Below are 9,488 nucleotides of genomic sequence, written 5' to 3'. Positions count from 1 at the left end.
AGAGGCCACAACAGTGAGAGGCCCGCCTACCGCAAAAAAAAAAAAAAAAAAAAAAAAAAAAAAAATCTTAAAGAATTTGGGAATTCCCTGGCGGTCCAGTGGTTAGGACTCAGTGCTTTCACTGCCGAGGGCCGGGTTCAATCCCTGGTGGGGGAACTAAGATCCCACAAGCCACGTGGCATGGCCAAAAAAAGATCTTAAAGAATTCAAACCCCCTGACTTCTCATCTGGGGACAGACACTGTTACTCGGGCTGTCACCTGCTGTACCCACTCCAATGTTTCCATGGCTTCACATAGAAAGATGTCTTTCTCACACAGGTGCAACGGGCATAGGCTCTGTTCCTCATAGTTCTTCAGGATCTCAAGCCCCTTACAGCCCACTGTAGTGAGGGCCTTCCCATCCTCCCCTGGGTCCTCCACATCCGGCCACCGGACAGGGGAAGAGAGGGAGCCAAGGTGGAGTTTTCAGAGGTCAGATCAGGACCTGGCAAGGTTTACATTTCTTTGTTTGTTTGTTTGTTTGCTTGCTTTTTTGTTTTGTTCTGTTTTTAATTTTTTTTCTTTCTTTTTTATTTACTTATTATTATTTTTTTTTAATTTATTTTTGGCTGCGTTGGGCCTTCATTGCTGCACACGGGCTTTCTCTAGTTGCGGCGAGCAGGGGCTACTCTTCGTTGCAGTGCCCAGCCTTCTCATTGCAGAGGCTTCTCTTGTTGTGGAGCAAGGGCTCTAGGCGTGTGGGCTTCAGTAGTTGTGGCACACAGCCTTCAGTAGTTGTGGCACACAGGCTTCAGTAGTTGTGGCTCACGGGCTTTAGAGCGCAGGCTCAGTAGTTGTGGTGCATGGGCTTAGTTGCTCCACGGAATGTGGGATCTTCCTAGACCAGGGCTCGAACCCCTGTCCCCTGCATTGGTAGGCGGATTCTTAAACACTGCACCACCAGGGAAGCCCGGTTTACATTTCTTCAGCCACATTCCACTGGCCAGAACTCAGCCCATGATTCTGTCTGACTGCAGGGGAGACTGGGAAATGTAGTCTTACTATGTGCCCAGGAGGGAAAGGAATTGAATTTGAAGAACAGACACAAGGGTGTTGCCATGAATGCCACACGCTTTGGCCACATGTGGCTCCAGGGGTGCCGTATGCAAAGCGCTGCCTGGTGCCTTCAGTGACAACAGAACTAAGCTCAAGAAGTGAAGACAGGGGTGCCTAGCGAAGCTCCGGAGGCGGCCGCAGACCCAGCGGGGTGCAGAATTATAAGGCTGTCTGCTGAGATTTGAAAAATGGCAACAAATGAAAGTATCAGCATCTTTAGTTCAGCATCCCTGGCTGTGGGGTATGTAGATTCACTTTTACCTGAGAATCCTCTTCAGGAACCATTTTAAAATGCTTGGAACTATATGTTGAATAATTATACAAAGTTCCAGATTGCAACATGGGGATCCCTCACAGTTCATGAGGTCCTTTATTTCTTGTTCTGTTTACCTGGATTTTTGTTTCAACTTATACCTTAGATAGAAAAAGTACAAAAAAAGTAAAAAAAGTACAAAATTCAAAAGGATAAACCAGGGGCTTCCCTGGTGGCGCAGTGGTTGGGAGTCCGCCTTCCGATGCAGGGGACACGGGTTCGCGGAAAATCAATGGAAATATTTTAAAGTACTTCTCTTTAATCACTTTTGTATCCAGCTTCTTTGATTTGTGGAACCTATTATTTTACAGAGTATTTCAATATTCCTTATGATTGGGAAACAATGCCAAGATGGTACATGCTTTTGGCAAGATGCTTTGCCTGTGCAGTGATTGAGGATACCTGGCACTATTTCCTGCATAGGCTCTTAAACCACGAAAGAATACATAAGCATATTCATAAAATTTGTCATGAGTTTCAGGCGCCATTTGGAATGGAAGCTGAATACGCACATCCTCTGGACACCCTAATTCTTGGAACTGGATATTTCATTGGAATCAGGCTTTTATGTGATCCTGTTATTCTTCTTTGGGCCTGGGTGACCGTTCATTTGACAGAAACTGTTGATGTCCATAGTGGTTGTGACATTCCTCTCAACCCTTTAAATCTCATTCCTTTCTACGCTGGTTCTCAGCATCACGATTTCCACCACGTGAACTTCATTGGAAACTATGCTCCGACATTTACATGGTGGGATAGACTTTTTGGAACAGGCTCTCAATTTATTGCCTACAATGAGAAGATAAAGAAGGTTGAAAAAAAGGCTGAATAAACATCTCACATAAACCTTCCTCCAGTCACACATTTCCTGAATTGAAGCTAGTAGCTAATAACATTGCTTCTGGGGAGCGGAAATAAACATGTGTCTTGGTTGCTAAGTTATAATTCTCAGCATCACGATTTCCACCACGTGAACTTCATTGGAAACTATGCTCCGACATTTACATGGTGGGATAGACTTTTTGGAACAGGCTCTCAATTTATTGCCTACAATGAGAAGATAAAGAAGGTTGAAAAAAAGACTGAATAAACATCTCACATAAACCTTCCTCCAGTCACACATTTCCTGAATTGAAGCTAGTAGCTAACATTGCTTCTGGGGAGTGGAAATAAACATGTGTCTTGGTTGCTAAGTGATAAAAAGAACATTAACAACTTTTAATTATCTCCCTAGAGGGAACTTTTATATGTTTAAGTACAGTTTCCCTGAGGAAGCTTTAAAGGCCATGTTGCTAAAGGATTTTAGTAATGGAAGGAATATGAATGTATGTCTTTTCCACAAGTTGTTCTATAGGCCTGAAGCTGAAATTGGTCCTCAAACCTATTAAATATATAGTGGCCATTTCAAGAACTCTCAGTAGTATTGAACTTTAAACACTTTTTTGGAATTTGCTTAAAGATCAAATGCCGTGGGTTGAACCACACCAATCTGTATACTGTGAGTGAGTGCTGACTCTGAAATAGTCAGCACCAGGAATTTCTGCTCTTATCTGGAGCTGAGCAGTTTGCGGTGATTCTCTTTCTTTGAGAAGTCCGTTTTGATCGCAATGTACTACTCTTGTCTATAAATTAAGGCATTTCTGAATTGATGAAAGACTATTTTAGTCTAAAGGTTTTCAGGTTACTTGAATATTTAAACACTGAGCTTTATTTCTACCATTTACCCTTTCTTTTTTGTATATCAAGTTTTCATTACACTTAAAGCTGTATCTTGAAACTCTGTGTACTGACTTGCTGTATTTGCACTTGGAGCTATTGAAATAAACGTGGTTTCGTTTGAAAAAAAAAAAAAGAAGAAGAAGAAGAGGTGAAGACAGGGCGGGCACACCGGCAGGGGCCGGGGAGATGTGAGAGCACAGAGTGTCCTCTTAGTCACCCACTAGGCTCAGCAGGAGGCCTTGCTCATCCGATGAGCTCACCTTGGGCCTCAGGCTATGAAGGATCACCAGCAGCAGCCCCGTCCTCCCCCGATCTGGCCAGGGCCCCCTTCTCCAGGCCAGGCCCTGGACAGATGATCCAGCAGCTTTGGCCATAGCTGCTCTGGCCAGGGATAAGGCACAGGCACTGATGTCCCTAGGAGTAGCCACACTCCTCCCCTCCCCGCAGCTGGGCAGGCCCAAGGGTCGCAGTGCTGATCCCCCAGCCTGTCTGTGACTGGATACAGGTGGCTGATTTTCTTCCCAGATTTAACCCTGAGGTATAAAAATCACCAAATCATGTCCCAAAGCCAAGTACAAATTATCTGGTCCAGAGGAGTCACATGACTTAGCCCTGGTCAGAGTGATGCAGACTCTGTCTGTCATGAGGGAGGAAGGGGTGGGAAAGGAAAAGGGTGTTCTAATAGGAAGCATGTGCACTCCTGCAATGCGGCCCACCCAGTGTACTCCCCAGAGAGCAGAGTAGAGGAGATGCCAAGGTCCCAGCCCTGGGTCCCAGGAGAACAGGTATCCCTGAGGCCACAGGACCCAGTGCGGTGGAAATGGGGCTGCAGTAACCACCCCGCATTGCCTCCACATGTCTCTGTGCGGGTTGAGGGAGGGCCCCGGAAGGCAACGACCTGAGTCTCAGTCTGGTTCTCTCACCAGTTGCAATGGGTCCTTAAGCAACACCCCACCCCTCCCGGCCCGAACCTCAGCCTGACCCATCAGTCCAGGGAGGTCTGACCACATACCCCGCAGGTAACACAGAATGATCCATTTTCTTCCAGGGGGAAGAAAATTTTAGAATTCAACATATATGTGTCCACGTGTTTTTCTATCTAAAAGTAAGAAAGGAATTTAATATAAAAATTGACCCAGGCACCCCAACTCAGTCTGTTTTGGTCAGTCGTGTCCTCCACATTAGTCAATGTCTGGAAGGAGGTGCAGCCGCTCCATCAGGCAAAGAACTTGAGGATGGTACCCTCACTCTATCGCTCAACTTCCAACCTATGGGAACATGTTGCCATTTACATATGCCCAGTTCAGTGGAATTCACAGATTGCAATGTCTGATTCCAACTAAATTAACCTGCCTTAGAAAAGGACAAGTGGCCTAAAAAGATTTCTGCCAAGAAACGGCAAGAAAATGGACACACTTCCCCTGATCCTAGCCCACGACTTCATCTGACATTTCAGGAAGGAAAAGCAAGGGTTGCGTGTTGAGTCCTCCAGCGGAGATTTCCAAAAGTGAAATCTTTTTGCACGAGGATAAGGGTGAAGTTTAAACAGTCGTTAAGGAAGTAATTTCTTTGGAAGGACGATAGTAGGAGAGAGAATTTAGAGATAACGTTGAAAAGTGTTCCTATTGTTTATATGATTTTATTGCTGAAAACCTTGCGTGTTCCCAAGATCTTTCATATCCACCCTTCAAAGAAAACAAAAAGGAATTTTTAACTTGCTTCAAAACCTTCCAAATGAAGAGTTTGAGTGAGTGTAAAATCCATTTGGTGAAAGTATTAAAATGCAACAATATTCCAATTTCTTTGCAGGAAGAACTGATTGACATGAGAGAAGATGGAAATTTGAAAGTCAATTTTGAACAGAACCTTTGCATAATTGGTGGATGGCATTGAAAACTGAAAAATGAATGTCATGGTTTAACGAGCGGAGCCCACAATGCACCCTCCTCCGTCTGGATCTAGATATTTTCACGAGGCCTCCTTTTCAGCTGTGACAGCCTTTAAAACTGAATATTGAAATAAACCGCACTTCGTACCAGACATTCAAGTCACTGGGTGAAACCAGGATCTTCAAAAGTAAAGAAGGATATTCAATGGTGTCGCTCTCGTTATGAGAGCTAAAAGAGATTTTAGGCCATTATGAAATGAAATGCCATAAAAGTTTCTTTAAAACGGTTTCCATTTATTACCTCTTTCATTTCTAGTTACATAGTTTTATAATGTGAGCAAAATAATAGTATGCATAATGTCTAGTTTATTCATATATTATAGTGTACCTGATATTTTATAATATATATACTTTTGTAATGTACATGCTATTGTATATTTACATATATAGTTCATGTTTATGATTTATTAGGTCCTATGTATATAATTTATAAACAAATAGGCATCAGGGATGCCTGCTCAACATTTTTTACTGATGATGTATGAACAATAAAGTTTGAGCTCAGGGTGATGGCAATGCCCTAGGGGCCCCTCCCGCTCTGGCATTGGAGGCCACATGGAGAACACTCTGCTCTGAGTGGGGACATTCATAACAGAGATGTCCCTAGATTGGGCCTCACCTGGCATACAGGTGGAGGTTCAGGCATGCACATTTTATAGCTAAGGAGTCCGAAGTACAAAAGAGTAAGACATGAGGAAGGCTTCACCTCGCAAGGGCAGCCCCATCATAAAGACCAAAATCCCCTCCCCAGGGATAAGAAGGACCACAGGCTTCCCCTTCTCACCACTCCCACTGCAGCAGAAGGAAAACAAGACTTTCCTCCTGCTCAGGGGCTCTGAGAGGGTAACTGTCTTTCCTGGAGCATCACAGCAAATTGGCAATGGAAACTAAGTGTAAAGGCAACCATCCAGAGCGCTAGGTATGGTCTTTTACCTGCTCTGCTCTCTCCGGGCCTTGATGCAGAGCCTGGTGTTTAGTTACCAAAGTTCTCACTCCTCTCTCTGTTGGGAAGCCCTTCCTGCTATTCATTTCAGTCTTGCATGCTGCAAATAAAGCCGAGAATGTTCAGGAGGTTAACCAGTTCAGTCTTCTGCCCCATTGTAGCAAAGAAGATCCCTCTCCAATCTTTGGCATCTGTCTTAACCCCAGAGAAGGGAGTCCCAGAGAAAAGTAAGGTCTGCACCTCTGCTACCCTCTCAAGGGGTTCAGCAACTCCCTGAAGCAAGATGATCTTTCTCTGGCACAAAGATGTTCACATCGCTCCCTCCCTACTCCTGCTCTGCTTAAAAGCATCCCTGTATCTCCATCGCCCACAGCAGAAAAGCCAGGCTGCTTAGGCTGACCTCCATGCCCTTGACCCCCTAGGTCAGCCCACCTGCATCACTCACCAGCAAGAAACAGAAACCACACTAGCTAATTTAAGCAGAAAGGAATTTCATGCAGGTAATTCTATGCTGACAAAATCACCAGAAGGGCTAAAGGAACAGCCTGCACCGGCAGGAATGGCTCCCAGAAAAACATGGGACGCACCTTGCGAAACACCTCTTCTGACACCGTCAGGAAGGTAAAAAATCAGGAGCCGCCCAGGGTCTGTGGGCTTCAAGAAGCATCACCTAACTGATTCAGGGGTCAGGAGACCAGTTCAGCAACAGCTTCTCCATACCCACAAAACTGGACACTGGATGCTAGAAGGCAGCCGCCTCCCAAAATCAGTGTCTCCACAACCAGGCTGAGCAACAAGCCATGTTCCCAAGTCCGTTCGATTGACAGAACCTGTTGCCTAATCAGAACTCTAGCAGCAACAGAGTCTGAGGAACGCAGTGGTCAGGGTCCAGCTTCTCCAGCTAAAGAAGGCTCACTAGGAGAAGAGTGGGTGGAGGTCGATGCTATATACACCCTGTCTCTCCAGATTCTTCTCCCAACATTCTTCCCACCCTCACCCTGAGTTCCAGCTACGGAGAACACTCCAGTGGTCCTGGGAGCACCCCAGGCTCCTTCTCACCTCTCTGACTTTGCCCAGGCGGGTCACCATACCCCTCCACTTTGAATGTGCTCTGAGTCTGAGATGCTTTCTCTGGTGCCAGGAGACAGGGGTTACTAGATCCCAAAGCTGTCCAACAGAAATATAATCAACATGTAATTTTTAACTTTCTAGTAGCCACATGTTGAATAATGGCCACCCCCAAAGTATCAAGTCTTAACTCCTGAAACTTTTTAATGTTACCTTATTTGGAAAAAGGATCTTTGCAGATGTAATTAAGTTAAGGATTTCATGGTAAGATTACCCTGGATTATCTAGGGGAGCCCTAAATGTCATCATATGGTCTTCATAAGACGGAGGTAAAAGATAACACAGACAGGGGAGAAAGCAAAGTAAAGACAAGGCAGAGATTGCAGCAACGTGGCCACAAGCCCAGGAATTCCAGAGCAGCCTCCAGAAGGTGGAAGAGGCAAGGGACAGATTCCTCCCAACAATCCAATTTCAGGTTTCTAGGCTCCAGCCTGCAAATGAATATATTTTTGATGTTTTAAACCACCAGGTTTGTGGCAATTTGTTAGAGCAGCCTCGGGAGACTAATAAAACACATCTCAAATAGTGAAAAGAAGCAGGTGAAATTAATTTTAATAGTATATTTTATTTAACCCAATATCTATAAAATATTATCAACATGTTATCAATATAAAAAGCATCAATGAGATATTTACATTCTTTTTTCATACTAAGTCTTTGAAATCTGAATCGTGTTTCACGACTATGACACATTTCAGTTTGGACCAGCCACATCAAAAGGGCTGAATAGCCACATGTGACTAATGGCTACCAGAGAGGACCAAGCATTTCCCCTCCTTGTAGGATATGGGGAGCACCAGCCTGGGATTTGGGGACTTATTTGCCTATGAGTCATCCTCTCCCATAGACAGCATGCTCCTTGGGAGCAGGAACCTTGTCCCATTCATCTTGGTATCCCAGTGCCTAAACATAAGAACATTCAATGAATGTATTTTGAATGAATGTGTAACAGATTCTCTCCAAGAAAAAAAGCCCTGTCAGAAACTACATTTTTTGTTTGTTTGTTTGATTTTCCCTCTTCCTTAGTGAGAGGAGTTCAGGATCCCTCAAAATATAGGCTTGGAATTCCTTCTCTTGGAAGGGTAGATGTAGACCAAGTTTCCCCCAGCAGCCAGGAAAATGCTATATGTTGAAGTTGGAAAGAAATGTTGTGAATAGGACTGTGTCTATTAAAGAAGTTGAATCTGTAATTAATAATCTTCCAAAACTGAAAGCATAAGGCCCCAACGGGTTTGCTGGTGAATTCTACCAAACATTTAAGGAAGAAATTATCCCAATTCTCTACAATCTCCTTCAGAAGCTAGAAACAGAGAGAATACTCTAACTCATTCTATGAGGCCAACATCACTCGAATACCACAACCAGACAAAGACATTACAAGAAAACCACACATCAGTATCTCTCATAAGCATCGATGCAAACATCCTCAACAAAATATTAGCAAATTGAGCCCAACAATGTGTAAAAAATTATACAACACAACCAAGTGGGATGTATCCCAGGTATGCAAGCTTGGCTCAATATTCAAAAATCAATTAATACACTCCATCACATCAACAAGCAAAAGAGGGGAAAAAATCAGACACTCATATCCATAGATGCAGAAAGAAATTCTGTCCCACCCCCTGGGAGGCTGATCACTGTCGAGAGGAGGTGGGGGGAAGGTAGGGGGAGCAGAGGGAGGTGGGGGATGAGACAGAGGCGGCGGGGGGGGGGTGAGTGGGCGGGGTCTGTGAGGTGACTGGGGCTGGAATCAGTGTTCCTGGGACTGGCTTAAGGTGAAGGAAGCAGCCAAATGTGAACCAAAAGAGTCAAACCTGCCAAGAAAGACTAACCCTCAGGCACAGGGTCATAAGCCTGGGGCTTCCAGACCTGAAGAACTGCAAAAACTGGCCTCAGTGTCAGCCCCCAGGAAGGCAGCCAGGGCCAACACCAGGACCACTCCAATCCTGGCCCGACACTCTGACCCCCTGTAACCTGCCGCTTCCACCTGAGAATCTAAGCAGCTGGCTGCGCATGAATAAGGCTGCTGTGGGCAGTGCACCCTGTTTTGCAGCTGCATCCACCCCAAGCGGAGGGGCACCATTTTCTTCATTCAAAGACACAGCTGCTCACCAGGCTATGGGCCAGCTGGGCTGCGTGAACACCCAGAGATGCCTTTCAATGCCACCATCAAGAGGGATCACCTTTCACAACTTTGCTCAGTTGTGCTCTCTAGCCTCCCATTACGCAAGCTCATCATGCCTCCAGGAAGCCACAGAACATCAGAAACTTTAAGGAAGGTCAGAAGCCCTTCCACTGAGCATTATGGGGGCACTGGGCAGCCCACCCACCCCTGAGA

General features: G+C 45.1%; 1 pseudogene; it reads left to right on the top strand.

The window, feature by feature from the left end:
• The first annotated feature begins 615 nt into the window (after positions 1-615).
• Positions 616-2,241, top strand: LOC102974981 (methylsterol monooxygenase 1-like; annotated as a pseudogene).
• Positions 2,242-9,488: the final 7,247 nt, after the last annotated feature.

Source organism: Physeter macrocephalus, chromosome 14 (genome assembly GCF_002837175.3).
Source record: "Physeter macrocephalus isolate SW-GA chromosome 14, ASM283717v5, whole genome shotgun sequence".
NCBI lineage: Eukaryota > Metazoa > Chordata > Mammalia > Artiodactyla > Physeteridae > Physeter > Physeter macrocephalus.
Note: the sequence above shows the minus strand (reverse complement) of the source record. Positions and strands in the feature narration are given on the sequence as shown.